The 21,007-nt window shown below is 40.3% G+C and overlaps 1 protein-coding gene across 5 annotated transcripts in view; it reads right to left on the reverse strand.

Moving 5' to 3' along the window:
- The window catches only part of LOC129730532 (aryl hydrocarbon receptor nuclear translocator homolog), a 272,332-nt gene that overhangs the window by 124,026 nt on the left and 127,299 nt on the right, over nucleotides 1-21,007 (reverse strand). The gene's annotated exons all lie outside the window — the stretch shown is intronic.

Genomic DNA, 21,007 nt, shown 5'->3' on the forward strand with positions numbered 1-21,007 from the left:
CAAAATAATGTGTGGAGCAGAGTTGCGAAATATCGAAACTACAGAATGAAAATGACACAACAGCAATTTCATTCTCTAAAATTGAAACTGATATTGAGTGTCTCCCGTGTCAATTCTGAATGAAAATCATGTCAGTAAAAAAAATGATATTGTCCAGAAAAATGTTGAAATTATTAGATCTGAGCCAATCCATTGCATAATGTCGATGAAGTAGATAAGCATAGACATCGTCAAACACAATAACACCGCTAAAACAACACAGCGCGTTCTTTCCAAGAACCTTTCCGGAACCAATTCCAAGGAACCGAAGTCATCATCTTGAAAATCAAAATAGCGTCTGGGAACGATTTCAATCTCTTGGTATCATCACGATTTCCAAAATACCCATATTGGATGGTATTTAACTTTGGTTTCAGCTCTAAATAATCTAAATCTGCATTGGAAACAAAGCTCAACATTAGCATAAAAAATCACAACTTTTCGCAATATGGTAGACGCGTAATTTTCTAATACATTATTGCAAAAATGAAGGACATCATTCGAAATTGGACAATTTTCATGATGCTCCCGATTTTCGGCATTTCAATTTGCACCCCTATTCCAGAATATTGCGAAAAGACGTAATTCTACGTCAAAAAATAAGTATTTTAAAATATTTATTTTATAATACTTTTTCATGTTTTTCTTAAATAAATCTTTTTGTTTTAAGTGTATATTTTCCTGGAATGACGTATTAAAGTGTATATTTTTCTGTCTACAACTTTGCTGAAGACGTTATACCACTCAAACCAAACGTTCAGCGCTTTATTATTAAGTGGAAAATTTTAACTTTTTTTCTCATTTCTCCATGATCGGACAACCATCAATGTTTTGCCAATCTTTTGTAGTTTAAAAAAATTCATTTTCAATGCTGAGCTTTTTAGATAAGAAGAATTAGAATTGTTTTTATTTGTTCGACTTGTTTCTTAAAAGGAAAACCTTTTTTTCAGAGCGTATATTTTTTCAGAAAGACAAAATTATCTATGAATATCCGTAGCATCCCTCGTGTTCTGCTTTGCTCATTTCGCATGACCATGTCCCCAGTGCAAAAGTTATTTTAACGACATCTATGCAAAGTTTCAGCCAAATCGGAAATAACTTCAAAAAAATTAAATACTGGGATATTTTTTATAGAATTGCTCAAATGTTACAGCTTGTATTTGCGTGCGTTTTTCTTAAAAATGGGAGTTGTAATCTAACGCTACGTTTTTTTTTTTTCTTCAAAGGAAGAACAGTGGTCCGAAAAACCAAAGTGGAACTAAATTCTATAGTGCCTTTCACCTTCACCCTAAAATAATAATGTCTTCGAAAAAATTATTTGTATACGTTTGTTCGTATACGTATAGTAAAGTACAAAAAACTAGTAACTCTGTACCCAATGAAGATAGGAATTTTGTTTGTTCAGCAAAGTTTCATGTTTTTTCTTGTTCTAATACTTCGCCAAATAAACCATTCCTTTATCTCTTAACATAAAAAGTTAGTATTGGTTATACATATATGAAAAACCTTCTGTAACATAGCTCGCCGTATTCTAATATGAGTGTATTGGGACAAATCGCTCCTACAGCAGTATGTAGTACTTGAGCTAAACTTTAAAGAAAAGTATTGACTTGCCCCTTTTGACCATATACGTTTTAAAAGTTACCGGAAAAATAAGCTAAAATGTGCTATAACTTTGTAAGAAAGAGCCCTGAAGATATGTGGTCATTGGCGAAAATATGTGTTTCATGTGCCCCAACAATTTTTCCGAACAACGTTTTCGTGTAAAATACAACCAACAAAAGTTACAACAAAAATACTAAATTTTGAGTAACTTCCATATGATTTTGTTCATAACTATGTACCCAATAGAGAGAGAAATTTCATTTGTTCAGCAAAGTTCAATATTTTCAAATCTTCTACAAATTTTTCAAATAAACCATTCCTCTATTTCTTAGCACAAAAAAGTTAGTTTCTATTAAATTTTAATATAGTAAACTTTTCATAACTTTTGATAATTTGAGATTATTCGGGTCATTCATACAAATGATTGTTTCAAAGACAACATTATGCTAGAATGACGGTGAAAGGCGCTATGGAATTTTGTTCCACTTCTTGCCTTTTTGGAGTGGGGTTGACTTTTTGTGACCAAATACTACGAGGGAGGAAGGCGGGTATGAGAATCATAGAAAAACGCTACGTCATTTGGGTATGCTCCCTAAGTATAGTTGATCCCTTGTTATTTAACCCTCTAGTGCCCAATGCCGCCATTTGGCGGGCTTCAGTCGAAGTTACGAAAAGCTTTAATAAATACTTAAAAAGTGTTCATAATGGTTTATAATGATTTTATCGAAGTCCGTTTAGAAATTAATTTGGGCACTAGAGGGTTAAGAAAATTGACCATTCCACAGAGGCTTACCAGTAGCTTTTTTATCATTGCAAGATGTTCGATTTTCGATGATTGAACTTGTGATTTGTGCCATAATACTACTTTAACTAACTGTGAATCAGATTGTACACAATTTGATCGCAAAAATGATTACTTTTCAAAGTTTAAACTATTACTTTGTCGATTATTTCTGTTAATCTGTTTACTAAAATTTAGAGAAACAGTATGTGATCCGTATTTAGCAAGCAGATTGGACGTAAATTTCGAGTGAAGATGAATGCGCTTTTTTGAAATTAGACTTTTTTAAAAATAGATAGATAAAACTCATCCAGGAGTTCGTCCGGACCCGGGGATTTTTTCTTGAACATTCATTCAGAGTAGCAAAGACTTCATCATTTAGGTTTGATTAACTCATGATTTCGATTTGTTGTCATAAATACTCTTAATTAGAAATCGTTAAATAAATCGTTAAGACCATGGAGGACGCGGTCGTTCGCAGATTTGCGCATTTATTCAACATTAATTTGAACAAATCGCTTTGAACAGACGCTTACAAACCTGCCGTATTGTCGAATTTTATTTAAAAAAAATATAAATAAATCAACATGGCGACATTAATTGAAAACAACTTCTTTTCCTGCAAGGTTTGCTTACTTCAAACAGTCAATGTTTAAAAAAAATTTCCGCATGTTTGCGAGCGCACGGTATTTGCCTATCAAGAGATCTGTCCCTAATTTACTCTCATTTATCTCATGCAAATCGTGTCCATAAGTGGTAGCAACCTAAACACAGGATTTGGTCGACAATCTACTTTGACGAACATCTCTTTTCGCTTGTTGCTAAGCTGAGTGTGTCAGTCTCTGACAATAATCACATACACGGGAGCGCTCTGCCGCAACTGTAAATCGAGTTCAATCTCTGCAGTGAACCGAATTCGAGCACTGTGGGAATACTGGCCGAAACTACACCGCAACGACCGTTCGTTGCTTGGCTGCCGTAAACGAAAGTGCTGTTGGTAGTGGGTCGCATTTCCGCACGAATTCTGTGTCAGTCGAAAGACTTCTCCTATGGCGACGCGTTGCCACTGCACTGCTGACAATACCAAGCGGCGGTGTCTCTAATAGCCACCACCGCCGCTGCTGCTACCGAAAATGACCGTGTCTCCACAGCACAAGTAAATACCTACGGTAAACGCGTTTGTTTAGACAGCCAAAACGGTTGTACAGTTAATTTGGTATGTAGCACTCGGGTTGTTTTTCGCATAAATGCAGCCGCGTTTGCTCGAGTCGGGATTGCGTCCGTGAATACAAAGCAGCGGTTCCATCAACGCATCGGAACGCCTTCACGTTTACGGCGGTAAAACGATTTCACTTCGACACTACCCTGGCCGGTATGACGTATCGGATTTGTTTGATCAGGAAATTTAACCATTATTATTCAGTTTTGCCCCTCTCACCAGAGACAATTTACTACACCGTCGTATAGGTATACCGAAACAAAACAAAAATTTATCATCTTGTAACACCTCAGTGTCCAGTAGACTGCTTACATTATGATGGGTTCGAGACAACGTAGGTACTACTTACATATATCCCACTGTCCATCCCTGGAAACTATCTCAACACCAGCCAAGGGTCGTCACGCATCATGGCGACTATAAACTATGCATGTAGTCCAGAGTATGAGCTAAGGTATGTTCATGACGACTGTGCGCACCTTTGACTGCGACAAACGCAGACCGGGAACGATTGCAAACTCCGACGCAGAAGACCAACCAATTTCAGGCAATATTGGCCTGATCAGGCCGCACAGCACGTCATGTTATCGTCAATGTTGTGTCCTATATACCGGTCGTTTTGTGTGACGACCAGCAGTCTGACACGTCACACTGGTTGACGAAGGCGCCAACGCTTAGTGATACTCGTGATAGTATCATAGGTTTGAATGATGTGTATGCAAACATGCATGGATGCATTTACCCACATGGTGCTCTTGCTCAACTCACATGCGATATGGTTTAACGCGGATTGGCGTAAAATACAAAACCACTGCGACTGTTTCCTGTCGACAGAGACGTCCTACCGTGGAACGATAGCTGGGGCTTGTGAGAACGGTAACGGTATGATGTTTTATTTATTAGCGCTATTATGAGTACGATTTCAACTGCCCTCCGTCCACTTCAGATTGACACTGGCTGAGGAGGAAAACATGATACCATCAGATATCACTTCATATGGCATCAGTATACGAGGGATACTACTTAAACACCAAAATACTTTACTGGTTTTGTCCACATTTCCAATCGATATGCCCCTCGGATTTGGTCATCGGAAGGGTCAATCCTACAAGCAAATCCCTGATATAATCTGTCACCTATGGAACCGGTGTCAGTCCAACAGGTAGTAAGGTACGACCGACAACGGTTTATTTCACAGAAAACAAACCAAAACATCGAAATGGTTTCTCCGTTCCGGACCTGATGAACCAGAAGACCATAGCGAGAGTCAGTTTATCCGAAGGTACACTCGGCAAATCCTATCGACGTGATAATAGCGTTGATTGAGGACTCATTAAAAATGAATAACAGTATCGGTATCGGTTGCCCGCTTCACATGGAACCAAACCGGTGCATACGAAGTTTGCACAACGATTACCCATCTCCGATCTGTTCGAGTTGGTGGAAGTTGAAGTGAAATGATACATAATGTTGATAGCTTGATTCGACCTAACTGTCCCTTCATGGATAAGAGACGTTCTGAATTTTCCACGATAGAGTTGTATTTGAGACGCAAAGCACAGTGCAAATGTACAGTTTTTACTTCCATCACGAAACAACAGGTGTCGACACTAGCGACAGACGATAAAATATTCTTGGTTTGGCCCCTTGAACATTTGCCGGATTTGCTCCCTAATCCGACCTGACTCATCAATATTTATTTATTTACATACCATCAAAGTCTGACAAATTGGATGAATTTAAATGATTAAAGAGCAACTTTCGTCTCCCTTCGCCAGGGTGACGGCAATGACGAGGTAGAAAATCCTTCGCTACCGCAGTCCGTTGCTTCTGTGAACCAGTAACTTGCCAGGCGAGAGAAAACCAATAAATATTAGCATAATTTCAGAAATCCCTTCTCCGCTAAGACGAGCTTCAGAGACCTGTCATACAGCGTATACTGTATAGAACAAAAAATAAAAGACTGCGGAAGAAAAGGTGAACTTCGCGCCGTTTTGTCTCTTCATGTCTCAACCTTTCCCTCCTTCCTCCGAAGGGTTGCCCCTTCGATTTTTTTATGTTGTGGATTTCCAGCAGTAAATATGATTTATGATGCCGTTCTTTACCCGCCTTCTTTTCGCACCTTTTTTTCTGTCGGGCAAGCCGGAATCGAGAATAGGACACCCGCCGCTGAAGCAGTCGAGAGAAAGAACGAGAGCCGTCACTTGCTTATTATACGTCACTTAACGTAGACGTCGCTCTTGACAAAATATGAAGGAAAAAAGCCGAAAGCAGAAGATTTTCAAAGGAGACTTTTCACCGTAACCTCGGCGGAACAGTGAGGAGCGAGAGGGCAAAATTTACAAAAAAAGTACTTCAATTAGAAACTCTGAAACCAGTTTTGTATCTGTCTAGTGATTAATATAATTACTATTGTCTTAAAATATATGCAGCGAAGAAAGCAAAATAATTCTATGACCGAAATTTACACCACAGTGCAACTGTCCCTTGGTAACATCATATCGCGAACTGGAGCGTCCCATCGTGGAGTGCCCGGAGGAACTGGGTGCATGGTGGTCACACATAAGAACACACGATGGGTGAGATTTATTATATGGTGCTTTAAATTGTACGATCCACATAACTCTGCAAAACCATGCATCAGCTTGCTCTCGTCGCCTGCTGTTTACCGTGCACACGATTCTGTTATACGGTGGTGCGGCTTGAAGTTGGCCAAAACTAGAGACCTTATTCGTTATCGTTATAGTTCCTCCGCAGGACGCCACCGGTCCCGGGTTCCGCAAGTGATGGTTCACCAAAGTCGCAGCCTCCAGTCCGGTCGGACGCAACGTTATACAGACGAGAAGAGCGAGATTTTAGCATTCTGGGTTCGTTGTTTATTCTACCTGTCCGTAGTGCGAATCGCGCGCTTGCACCGCGTACAAAGTGAGTATCAAGCTCTGAGTCATAATTTCAAGTTTGCTTTTGCGAGCTGCAATCACTAGAGAGATTCGCAACGCAAAGTAGAACCGTGTTTAAATACATATTTTTACGTTTGTAGCATTACCAAAGCCTTTTTGGCAAATGTTTCACAAGAGTCAAAGCCACAAGATCACTTCTATCGATATCGATCCAATAGAAAAGGATAATTGCATAACATGCGATCAACTTTACGGATCATATATTTCACCTTAGTCAAACCAAACACGATCCTTACCTAAAAGCAGAAAAAGAAACAGAATGAAACGAATTAGAACCTTTCGGTTGCCACTGAAATGTGTAGTTGCGAAACAAACTAATTAACACCGCTAAATGAAAACCGGCACCGCCTTCTCCGAACAAACAAATTTTCGTTAACCTAACCTGCAGCCAATAGAAACTGTATCAGAATGAAACGCTCAAAATGCTAATAACTGAACACATGTGTCAACATCCCTCCAACGGACGGTAGAGTGAACGCTCATTGACAGTATGTGTGTGTGTTTGATTTAAAAATCTCGTCTAAAGCTCACAAATAAATAACAAATTTCCCGACACCCCACCCAAGTGCGTAAGCAAGTGAAAACGAGCACAGCGCCGGAGGTTTCCTAATCCCACCATTCAAACTCCCATTGCAGCAAAATCGTTGCTATGAGTGTTGCTGGTACTGCGACGGGTCGGAAACAGGATTAATACTGGATAAATATTATTGTTTACTCTTCTCTCTATGCAGTTTGTACACGGCAACGATGATGATGTGTTCGGCATCAAGATGTTAGCGACCAGGTGGTGGCTTTTGTAAGAGTGTTTGCTGTGATCAAGATGGCTACGGATAGTCTGATTCGTCACCTCACATGGATAAATCTCGCCAAACATGTGAAAAGGGCCCATGTGCCATTTGTAAACAAGCCGAATTTTCTCATTTTGTGATTAATACAAGCGTAATCTATCCCTACAAATGATATTTGTTGATAAAAGAAGTTTTTTTTTAATCAACAAATCTTATTTGTATGGGCCGGTTAAGCTTGTATTCGTCAAAAAACGTGAAATAGTGGCTTGTTTACATATGGCACATGGGCCCTTTTCACATGTTTGGCGAGAAGTTTGATATTCGCGGAGCTACGCCCGAAGCGAGATCGTAAAAGTGCAACCATCAAGCTCATCAATCCACAGATAAAAACATCACCAAAGAAACGACAGCAAAAAATCGGTTCAACACGACCGCCAGTAGCACAGTTGTGCGCTGCGACGAGAATGAATGTGTCGGCCGACTGTCGAACACACATAACGCTAGATCAAATATTGATTTTGACAATTACTGTTTGTATAAACTCAACCGTTTTGTGCGTTCGATGATCTGTCGCGGTTGCACCGCGGCTGGCGCTACAAGGTTTGGGGTGCCTGGGCTATAGTAATTCATTTCTGGGCACACATACACACGGGTACACATTGACAGTGCATACTCGTTCAAATCAAAGCTGCTTGTCCCAATTAGGTTGTTGTATTTTTTATCAGCGTGAGCAACGATTGTTTTTGTGCACCGTTCGGTAAGTTGTCCTGTACTTTTGAGGGATAATTTTTTAATAACATTCAAAAATCTTAATAAGTACCGGAATAAACTCATGATAATGTTGCATTCAAATTGAGAAATCGAGGTTGACTTGACAATAAGGTAACTACTTTCATGGTACATAAACATGTTACATTTTCAACAACAATATCGCATGAAATCAACACCAAATTACGTTTATCGAAACAATCTAAAACAATAGTTTACAGAAACAATAATTAATAGCAAATCCAACGTGAATTTATTCAAATATACCATTTTATCTGAATTTGAATCATGATCGGAACGAAAATGTACATTTTATTTCAGATCTGTTTGAATTCAAGTGTTTAGGTAGGCAATTTAAAACTGAAACTACTATCAACATTTTAAAAGGGGCACTCTCAAGGAGAAAAAAGTTTTTATAACAAAAACTTTTCCTTGCATTGTACCTATGTGAAATCCATCATTATATCAAGCTCAGGCAAAGTGAAGTGGGAAAGTTTCAGAAGTAAGATGTTCCGAATATGATTCAATGCTGTCCCGATCCTTTACTCCAAGAATATTTCACAAAAACATTGAAACGTAAAAAGAGGTATCAAAAATGTTCAAGTTGATATATATGAAAAAAATCAAAAAATGACAATAATATACACATAGTTGAGAAGGTTGTTAATAAAACACGACCGCATGGTTAGCGTAGAATTGCGAAAATGTGTTGGGTGAAATTCAAACAGTAGTATATCAATCTGTTCTTTATCGTTTTCTCTGTCAGAACTTGTTTTCAGATTGTAAAACTAAGTTAGCAAACTTCAACAATCATCAATCAAAGTTACCAATCGAGGGACACTATTTCAATCACCCCGAACCTATTTTAAGCAGTTTTCATCTGTTTTGCATGCGTTTTTTTTTTGCAGCACTCAAAGAGGCTCCTGAATGGCTGCAATATAGGTCGATTTGTTTCAAATGCTGTTTGTTCACAGATTTCTTTGTGATTAACGGTATTTTTCATATTCGTAAGACAGCTAGATAATCAAAGTTTTCGTTTCCATCATTGAAATTGTCGATATTGATCAAAAAGCAGGAGTTTGAGGCCTATTTTCTGCTACTGATTAAAATAGGCGCTACTGCTTAAACCGTTCCTTACCCTAGTTTAGATTTCTCTGCCCCTCGCGTGTATTGTTATATTCTGTTGTCTATCTACTAGCTGTTATGGACAACTTAGTAGCTAATAAAGTTTTGACAATGGTGAAAAATGCTACCGAGATAACAAGAGAGCGAAAGTCATCCCACACATCATGCAAATGGCAATCTGCATTGAAAAGAAATAAGTTTCTTGGCATACCAAAATCATTTGATTGCGCGTGCACTAGGTAACATTTTGCTGCCCCTCGCTAGAACATTGCGGATAGTGGTAACACTCAATTCTATCCACAATTATACAAAAAGATTTTATTTCTTCACATATATTGTAAATTGATTTTTAATTCTATTTTATCTTATTTTATTGCATGAGAGGGTAACCTAAACCAATAACTATCATGTAGTAAAACGGAATTCAAAAAAAAATTTGGCGCACTCTCATCACTCACTCTGAATACGGATTTCGTTGTAGAAGAGATATGAGTTCGGGAGAGTATTGAAGAGAGAGAACAGGAGAGAGCGTAGAAGATGCACGCGCTGTACAATTAAACCGATGCGTAGTTCAGTCAATGGTCAATGGGAGAGTATTGAAGAAGAGAGAAAACAGAAGAGAGTGTAAAAGATTAGGTGTTTTCCTGCTACTTTCAGCAATGCCGCTTACCGTGCAACGCGCGTGCTGTACAATTAGTTTTTAGACGGACTTCGAAAAAATCAAGGTGAAGCTTTATAAACATTTTTCAAGTTCTAATTGAAGCTTTTTAGAGATTCAATTGAAGACCGTCTAGAGGCGGCACTGGGCACTAGAGGGTTGAACCGTTGCGTAGTTCAGTCAATGGTTAATTCGAGAACAACATTTTAATTGTTCTTTATCGCATGATATTTATCACAATAGATCTAATCTCTGGGCGCAGTGATGAGTCCACACAGAAAGAAAATCGCATTACATAAACTATAGAGTGCCAGTGAAAATCGGCTTTTAAAATTCGAAAAAAATGCAGCTCTCTCATGCAGGAGCCTTCTTCCCAGAACCAGGTATAGTCACAAAATTCCATTCCCACACACAGACAGACATTCGAAACAGCCTTCTGTTGCGTAGTCTTGAATAACATATTTTCAGATTCGCTGGAATAAACTAATGATACTAGACACTTTATAACCCGTAGGAGAAACAGAGTAACGAGAAAGTATCCTTTTTTGGCAACTATAAGTGACAGAAGCAAAGCCAAGAATTAAAAAGCCGAATGACCGAGAGAAAATTCGAAAAAGAGAATTGTTTCTCTCTGGAGTTTCAGAAGATTAGATTCGAGTAGAATTTGTTTAATAAAATCAAACTAGTAACAGGTTTAATTCCGGGCGGTCGTTATTTTCTCCACAAGTACTGGGACTAATGTACTACAAGTCACTGGCAAAGGTCTTGAAGATTAACGTAACCTTTGCAATCGTATTTCCGGAAGTCGTGCCTCGAAGCCTTGATTCCACTTTTTTGGTCGATGTGAAAAAACGCATCAAATTTCTGATATATATTTTTTCATGCCAACTGTCTTTACACATGCATGAATCGTCGATATCTAGCGCTGTCTTTAAAAAAAATCTTCAAGTAATAGACATTCACGGAGTCAGAAAGTTTTCGAGCTGGAAGACTTTCCCAGATTTTTTGTTTTTTTTTTGAGAAATCTTTTTTCGAGATGATTTTATGCATTTTTAAATAAATGTCCTGAAAAAAAATCGGTTTTGACAATTTCTGTGCACTTTTTCACCGGTCAAAAAAGTGAAACTTTGATCACTTCAAGGCTCTATAGCCCGAAGTTCGATTGAGCAGAAATTTTGCATGAGGATTTTTTCGAGAAGACGAAGCTCTTGAACCCCACTGCTAAGCGAAAAGCGAAGGTAAAATATTTTCCAGACATTCCATTGGCATCCTAATAATCAGTAATGCGGAACTCGGATATTTAAAAAAATAAGATCGACGCCTTAGCTACGCCACTGCCGCTACAGCTATTCGCTACCGTTGCCGCTACTTTTGCTATTTGCTTCTACGTACTTAGGACCGTCCTTGTGGCCATCCACTAATAAACTGATTGGTTTTACCAGAAGCAGGCTCTTATGCACTCCAAAGAATGCATTCCCGTTTAACTAGACATAATATTTTGCCGACCGTGTTAGGGAAAGCGAGCTTAAGGCTTAACGACCAATCAGATTAATCGGAATCAGCGTATCAACGAGGCTTGACCATTTTCAATAGTACAGTATTTGCATAATCGAGGCTTTACAATTTTAAAAGCTTGATTATATGCTTTAGTGTCGTAGGGAAGCAGGTAACACAAGAAGCCGCGCTCAGTTACGCAACATTTTATAACGTTGCTGTTGGATGTTGCATATTGCTGAAGTAACAGAAAATTCAGTTTGTGCTGAGACATGAAGATGAAGTCAAATTGATAACCGTCTTCATTAGGGCGCCGCTGTTGCTATCTGCTGTCGCTACTGCTGCTGTCCGCTGCTACTTGGCTAGGACCGTGCTAGTGGCCATCCACTAGTAAACTGATTGTTTTGATCAGAATCAGGCTCCTTCATAGCCCAAATAGTACATACTTGGTTAACCAGGTATGATATTTCATTTTCAGCAAGCATCAAGCGACTAATCAGAGGACAAAATCGATGTTTCAACGGGGCTTGACAATTTTCAATTGTACAATAGTTCCAATAATCAAACTATTTTTTTTTCAACGGACCCGCTCAGCATAGTTGATTTTCGAAATTTGTAAGAATGAAGGAAATCGGTTGGAAAATGACTGTGTTTTTAAACATTTGAAAGTGGACAATTTCCGTAACGCTCTCGATGTTTTCGGTTTTTTCAATTTGTACCCGTATATATGTTGCCGTAAGACGGAATTCTACGTTAAGTAATTGAATGTTAGAAAATTAAAAGTTTTAAGCACAACTGACAAGATTTTCATATTTTTACCGGTCCTGGCCAAGAATGCGGACCTCTCCCCGCAAAATCTATCTCTTAAGGTTGTAGAGGAATTAGGGCAAAACTGACATGCTGCTGCTATTTCACTTGAATCAGATACCTGCCAATCGATTTCTGAGTCTGTTGCCTGAGACATTGCCGATTTTTCATGAGTTTACCTTTACAAGCACTGACGAAACTATTCATGCAGCATCAATCATAGTAACCCATGAGTCAGGAAAAAAATTGACAGCTCTATCATTCGGACTCAAACTGTGATGGCGAAAACAGTGAAGCTACTCCATTCAGAAGAGTGCGCGTTCGAAGAACGGTACCCCGTCGCGTCGTTCGTGGTGGGTATGCCGGTTCCGGCATCTACATCTCAGTACTGATGGACAACAATCAGGACAACGAAAGAAAACCTGGTTCTGAACGGCCGACGACCTTGAGCGACAAGAAGCTCCAAAGTATGATCAAGAGGAAGACCGAGGGATAAGTGGCTACATCGCTGCGTGCGCTTGGCCGGGAGGTCGGTGCAACTGGACAAACAATGAAAAAGCACCCAACGAACATCAATATTCATGTCAGGAAGCGGCAGGTCCGTCCACTGGCCTCGGAGCTTTAGGCAATGTCGCAGCTGCAGCGCCTGAATAAGATGGTCAAGTCGATTTTTCCGGCAAATCGCGATGTGGTGGTGGTGATGGACGAAGAGACCTGTCCCACCCTGGATGGCAACGACTGGCAGGGCACATCGTATTTTACTTCCCCCACGAAGGAAGTGATCACCGAGGTGAAGTTCATTTCACACATCAAGTTCCTCAAGTAAGTGCTGCTGTGGCTGACAATTAGCGAGAACGGGATATTAAAGCCGATCTTGCTGGAAGTTGCGTCGTTCATCAAGAAACGCCATGACGACGAAGAAGCGGTGTTTCGGCCGAATCTAGCGTTGGTCCAAGTTTCGAAGCGATCGTTGGTAGAGATGGAGCGGCGGAATATCAATATGATACCCAAGTTGGCGAATCCACCCAACGTCCCCATGTTGCGTCCCATCGAGAATTTCTGGACACGCATGTTTGCATTCGCCATAGCAAATTTTCTGGTTAACTGTCGAAAGGCCGTTCGCAAGGACGTAGATTTTTTTTACAAGTAAACTAACATAATCACCTTCCATTGGAAATTTATTAAACTCAAGTATCTGTCGTAGTTATTTTTCAACCGTCATCCGAAAAAAGTCTATTTTTTGTGCAAAGGGTAAGACATAATTTGACTATCTCATTGAAATATTAGCGGATCCACTATTCACCAATTTGACTACCTCATTGAGATATTAGCGGATCCACTAGAATCATCTTTTTGAAGTGAGTTTTTGTTCGACTTAAGACTTGTTTTTGTTTGCAAAAGATTATTAAGAAAATGCTATTATGTGGACAAACTCTCAGAGTTTTGATATTTGGCATAAAAAAAATGGTGCCGAAAAAACATTAAAAATTTCGATTTCTCAAAAATTCCAAAAATTTCAATTTAATGGGCACCATTGTTGCCCATTAAGGTTAAATAGATCCAAACTCGGAGAAATTTGTTTTTGCATCCAAATACATAAAAAAATCATATTTAGAAGCTAAAGAAGAAAAAATAGCAAATTTTTGTTGCACTGTCCTTTGAAATGGCATTATTTTGGTTTCCGGTGATATCAAAACAATTGTAAAATTTCACTTAATAATAAACAGGCTTGATTCATTCGTGGAAAATAAATCGGTCTACCGACCGAATGCAACCGATAGAAGCGTTCCAAATTAGTGCCGTAATGAACCGTAGATAAATGATCAAATCAAGATTAATGCCACCCCATTACGGCCACTTCATGCAATCGTTGTTCATATGTATATGAAGTGATACGTTTTCGAAACGAAACGATTCATGAAGGAGGGGGAGGGGTTCACAACTTCATCACCGCCAGCGCCTGATGCTAACACGCGGGAGATGGAGCCCAAATGAACACATGTATTTATGACAAATGTTTCATTATCATAAAAATAATATTTGTTAAGGCCTTTTTCTCCGAGCGCACATATTGTGAGCGTACGGCGACGAGGTCTATACATACGCGGGCTACGGACGCATGTATGATGTCAGTACGTAGCGAATTCGTTCTGCGATTTTTCTCCCATCCTCGGCTCACAATAAACGCAGCGATATGAAACCGAAAGGCGAGGAGGAGTGAGAGCTAATACATTTTCGCACCATAAGATGCTCAACCGATTCCTACCGGTACAGAGCCTTGTCAGATTGTGCCCATATGCGTGTGGGTATTCATATATATGTATGTTGTGTTTGTATATCCGATGCTGTAACAAGATTATTTCAGAAAAGAAACAAATAATGATTGTCAAAATCGATGATAAACAACCGCGCTACGGTCTTAATAGAGTGTCAGAACAAGGCTGTATAAATGTGTAGGTACGCGAGTGTACTGGCCGCCTCTCGCTGGGAGCAAATTATGATCCGAGGAGTCTCGACGGCGAAAGGCACCGAGTGCGCCTTGGTAGACGTACGTAAGAACAATCAGGCTCGAAACGGCAAGGATGACGATGATATATAGACAGCGGAATGAAGGCTGCTGCTGCTTTGCAGCCTTTCGGCTCGCTATTGAATCTCCGAGCTGTTCTGGCCTGGCTATAGCCAAGTCGAAACAGAACCACGGTGAAAGATATTTCCTTTGGAATTATGAGATAATTTATACTGTTGCATGTGTATTCGTATTTTCCCATTTTTTTCCTTACTCGGCATCGTTTGTGAATGCCACTCGTTTCGTATCATTTTTCCAACGTTCGTCGTCCTTTTATGTTGGGTGCACGCACAGTAGCAAAAAGGGGATTTTTTTTTTCAATTATACTTTAATTATAGTATGAGAAAATCTGTACAATCTCCCACTTTAAAACCATACAATAACACTAATCATTATTTCGAATAATTGTCAGTAAATTCGACAGAATGTTCTCACCAATTCAAATAAACTGTCTATCCTTTCACTAGGAAGAATACAATTTGTCAGATTCAGATATTGAAAAGATCACTTTTTAAACTGTATTATTTTCATTCATCGTAACTTTATTTTCCGCACAGTGTTTTGATTTTGTACGAAACGGTCTTTTTATATAACGCCAACGCGCAGCAATTGACGCCAGCCAGTTTCCTAGCCGGCAAATCCTTTTGCCCATCATTGGAACCGAACACTGTGTAACATCTGCATCTGTTCGATGCTAGAAACCAGCGCACAATAAGAGTACGCGGTAGAAACGATTCATCAGAGAGAATAACCATTGCCATTTCTCTAGTCAGCCGAGTCCGTTTTTCGAACGAACGTCATACATTCTTTACCCCCCGCACACCTCGAGACACCTTCCTCGCTCCCTAGGCCTTCTTCTTTCTCTTTAACACCTTCAAGTAGGAAAAAGCGGGCGCAAAATAACAGCCCAGTTGGTTGCGAAGCAATGAAAGAAAGAAAACACTTTTTCTGAGGAAACTCCGAACGTCAGTAGATTGGATGATATCTACTGCAAGGAATGAAAACCCGAGCACTTGAACATAACAAATGGTAGGCAGAAAATGAGGTTATCGGTTTCTCATTTTTTATAATTAATCAATAAATTCGCGCAATACGATAAAAACGATTTACCGTATGTCAAACAAACTTTTTAAGTTCGTTTTCTAATTGTTTTGAATAATTGACGCCGATAAATAATGCTCAACAATTTTGTTATTCACTTAAGGTCGGACAGTGTATCCGAACGTTCGCGAGGGTTGAATTGATTTATGTTTTTTATCGTAAATATATATGCTTTTCTCATAATGTGTATCATTTGCGTCTTTTTTTTTTTCTCCAACATCTAACACATAGGCTTCACTTCAGCATCTGGGAGCCACCATGTTTCAGGCGTCGAAGGGCGCGTTCTCGGTTGATTTGCTTTTGGAATTGCAGGAGACAAGCGGAAATCGAACCGAACTGATAGAGATCGATTGCGAAAGTAGAGCGTGAAAGTGGCAGATATTCGGAAAAGAATACTGCGAAGTTATTTCCTAACAAATCGCTCGAAACGGTGCTTGGCATTTAATAAATAATGTTAGGAAAGTAATTAATTAGAGCTTCATTTTTTCTCTAAAAGCCCGAGGTGAAATTCAACCGAAATCCATCGCAAAGCATAAAAATTCAGCTCGTACAAACCAAAACAACAATTAATTTAAAATTACGGTCGGCCATTTCTAAGCCGGACCAAAGGCGGTAGCATAGCGGACTGGTCAGTCCACCGCAATATAATCAAGAGAATTCAAATATTCAAATGCGGCTAAAACATTTACCCATCCGTGGGGTGTGGTGATTCGCTCCAGTCAAAGTAATGACAGTTGCGGCCGCACCGTTGCAACGCATCATCCTGGCTCCGCTGACCCACGCCTGACAGATGGAAGCCGCGCGGTTTCCTATACACAACGCTATCGAGCCGATGCCTATAGAGCCTATTGCTCCGGCTCGTTGATTATTATGCAGCTCACATATTAGCAATAAAAAGTTTTTTAGATATTTTACAATTTGGTATTTGAAATTCAAATTATTTGGAATAAACCTAGTAAGTGCGCTCTCGCCAGTAACACTCGCGCTCAGTGCCGAAGCTCAGGTTTTGTCCTATGGTGATGCTATTTCGAGGCTAGGCTTAGGTGAAAACCAATCTCCCCGCCCGATTTGGTTCCCTTCCAGAGTTGGGAGATTACCATCAGCTGATAGATCACAATGGGTTGAATATTAAGCGTTAGGATGAATTGCGGACTCCAATAAATGAAACCAAAACAGAGTTATTGAATGATTATAACTTGAGGTAACATCAACCAAAAGGTAGTTGATTCTTTGACTTGGCTACATAAATCTGACAATACTTATTAATATATGAAATTTCTTTGGTGTTTTCTCGAAGTAAAACTAATGCGACGCAAAAAAGAAACATTTCGAGCGTAGATAAAACAGATCAACTATTTTTGTTTAGGTTAGAATATGTAATAGAAGTTACCCCTAGATTGTGAATGAAACTGTCAACTCCTTAATAGCGAATATTCTAGAATATTTTTATGCTTGAATTGGACTATGGACTAACAAATCACAGGATATTATTAATCCAGAATTCAATCTTCTAACTTGCATTACAAATATTCAATGAACTATAACTGAACGAAACCTAACTTTAGATTTGTTATCAAAAAAAGAACAGTATGTTTCCGGTTCAGCTATAGTGAAGCAATTTCGAGAAGACCTCATACAAATTACTCGTAGTTTCAGAGTTTGTATAGAAAGTGAACGAACTTTTCCCACTAGTCAGTAGAAAAGGCCACAGTTCTTTTTAGGATTACCACAAGCTTTGTAAATAGTCTATCCCATGACTGCTAAAACGTCACGCATTTTTGCTCTTCAAATGCTATCAAATTTATCTCAGCAGTGGCCAGGCGTTGGAAGGAACACTTCAGTGTGCTGTTGAACGGTGAGGGAAACAGTGGAGTCGAAAGGAGCAGGATGTCTATTGAGAATGATGGTCAAGCTGTGGATCCACCATCCATGGACGAGGTGAAGAAAGCAGTGAAGGAGCTGAGAAACTGCAAGGCAGCCGGGAAGGACGGCATTCCCGCCGAACTCTTCAAAGTCGGGAGCGAACAGCTGTATCGTGCCATCCATCGGATCATGCTAAGAGTGTGGTCTGATGAAGAATTGCCCTCGGACTGGTTGGAGGGTCTCATATGCCCGATCTACAAAAAAGGCCATCGCCTGGACTGTAGCAATTATCGGGGCATAACTCTCCTCAATACCGTGTACAAAATTCTCTCCCGCATCCTGTTCCACAGACTGAGGCCGTTGCAGGAGACCTTTGTTGGCGAGTACCAATGCGGTTTTCGAGGGGGACGCTCCACGACGGACCAAATGTTTACCTTGCGACAAATCCTCGATAAATTTCGAGAATACAACTTGCAGACGCACCATCTGTTCATAGACTTCAGGGCAGCGTACGATTCAGTCAAGAGAAATGAGCTATGGCAGATTATGATTGAGCATGGCTTCCCAACAAAGCTGATTAGGCTGATTCGTGCCACCCTTGAAGGTTCTACATCAAGCGTCAGGATAGCCGGTGAGATATCGGACTCGTTCGTGACGTTAGATGGTTTGAAGCAGGGTGACGGGCTGTCGAACTTATTGTTCAACATCGCATTGGAAGGTGCTATACGGAGGGCTGGTGTGCAGAGAAGCGGCACCATCATTACGAAGTCGCACATGCTTCTCGGTTTTGCGGACGATATCGACATCATTGGTATCAACCGTAGAGCTATGGAAGAGGCTTTCGGACCTCTCAGGAGGGAAGCTGCGAGATTAGGGCTCGTCATAAACTCTGCCAAAACGAAATACATGGTGGCTGGCAGAGTGCGTGGTAGTCCGTCGGATGTTGGTGCTGCGGTGGTGCTAGATGGGGAAACATTTGAAATAGTCGACGAATTTATTTACCTGGGAACATTAGTGACATGTGACAACGAGGTTAGCCGTGAGATAAAGAGGCGGATAGCAGCCGCAAACAGGGCCTTTTACGGACTACGTAACCAGCTAAGGTCCCGCAGTCTGCAAATCCGTACTAAACTTGCACTCTATAAAACACTGATTCTTCCGGTGGCTCTCTACGGCCATGAATCATGGACGCTGAAAGAGGCTGATCGGCGAACTCTTGGTGTTTTTGAGCGTAGGATTTTGCGTTCAATCCTTGGCGGCAAACTATAAAATGGTGTTTGGTGCAGACGCATGAACCATGAAGTGTACCAGGCATACAAATCGGCGGATATAGTCAAGCGGATAAAACACGGCAGGCTTCAGTGGGCTGGGCATGTAGCGAGAATGCCGGATAAGCGTCAAGAGAAGGCTATATTTAGCAGAAAGCCCGATATAGGTCGTCGACTTCGAGGTAGACCCCGCACTCGTTGGATGTGTGCTGTCGACGAGGATGCACGCGAAATAGGTGTTAGGGGCGATTGGAGGATAGCAGCCCAAGACCGAGGGACATGGCGACGTATTCTGGATTCGGCACTGGATCGATAATCGGTCTGTCGCCTTAAAAGTAAAGTAAAGTAAGTAAGTGCACAACGCAGTTCACATCGGAATATAAGCCTGGAAAAGGCAGTTACGAACATAAAGGTGACGTTTTATAAAATTGACCACAAAAAACTTTTGCGCAAACCGCTTGTCTAGGCGTTTCTTAGCAATTCACGTCTTGGATGAAATCTTTTTTTTTTCCTGTATGAACTTCCTCACTGCGACCAGATCTATTGTGAGATATGCCCGGGTGCATGCTGTATTCCGCACTTCTATTATTAGCATTAGAAGTGGCATGCTTATTATTATTGTTTTATCCGTGCTTGTGTGTAATGTAATTTTACCCTTCCTTCTACACGCTATCGGCTCTACTATACCGAGCCTCCTTCCTTCTGTCAAATATTGCCAATTACAATTCCCTATGGAAGTTTCGTCGTGCGTCTTTCTAGCCAGTTTAATTGATAAGAGGGACTTATTTTTTGTTAAGAGGAAGTCACGCAAATTCTAGAATTCAGCGTAATGGAAGGGTATGTAGTGGGGTGCCTGAGAATAAACTCATGTTTAGAGCCTTCTCGACATCGAATGACATGATTCTACTAAGATTCGATCCCACGACCATAAGCTTCACAAATCGGACTCTGTAACTTTGCGACTACGCAGCTCCCCCTGGCTGGAATCTTACTTGACGGAGCGTGAACTTTGCGTTAATATTGACGGTTTCGTATCCAGACCGTTTTCAAACGAATCGGGAGTGCCTCAAGGTAGCAACCTTGGCCCGTCACTTTTCATTTCGTTCTTCTAACGATGCAGCTTTGATTTCGAAAAATGGATTCAAGCTAGTGTACGCTGACGAGTTAAAACTCTACATTGAAGTGCGCACGGCAAAGGATTGTCTGCTTTTACAAGACTCGGTAATCACGTTTGCTGATTGGTGCCGCAGGACTAAATTAGTCATTAGTGTTGGTAAATTTCAGGTCATATCGTTTCACCGCGCATCACATCTAATTTTGTTTGATTATAATATTGGGGGGCAAAATCCGTCCCACAGTCACTGAAATGTCCGATTTAGAAGTTATATTGGTTGTCAGAATGAGTTTTGACTCACACCGAGCGGAGATCATTCCCAAAGCAATGCGACAGTTAGGCTTCCTTTCCAAGATTGCGAAGGGTTTTCCGGACCCACACTGCTGGAAGTCTTATACTGTGCTCTCGTCCGTCCAATTTCAAAAAATGCGTCAATCGTGTGGCAACCGCATCAGGTCTCGTGGGGTTTCAGAATTGAACGTGTTCAGAAACGGTTCATTAGTTCTGCACTGAAAAATCCGCCTTGTAGAAATTCTGAAAATTTGTCACCATATGCCACCAGATGTCGGCTACTGGTACCTGACACACTAGAACGACGAAGAACTGCTTGAGAAGCTGAACTTTCGCGGACTCTTCGAAATACAACGTTATTGCAGCCAATCTTTCATCAGACTATGTATGGTCAAAATGAACCGATCTCAGCAAGTATACGGACGTTTACGGCTTTAGAAGAGCACTTTGACTTCAATGAGTCTACTGGACAATTCGCAAATAGACTTAGATCTGTGATCCTTTAGAATAGTTCTATTCATCAAGACTTATTTCGTCAGATGAATTGCACCAAATAAAAA

This window comes from Wyeomyia smithii, chromosome 3, assembly GCF_029784165.1.
Source record: "Wyeomyia smithii strain HCP4-BCI-WySm-NY-G18 chromosome 3, ASM2978416v1, whole genome shotgun sequence".
Classification (NCBI taxonomy): domain Eukaryota; kingdom Metazoa; phylum Arthropoda; class Insecta; order Diptera; family Culicidae; genus Wyeomyia; species Wyeomyia smithii.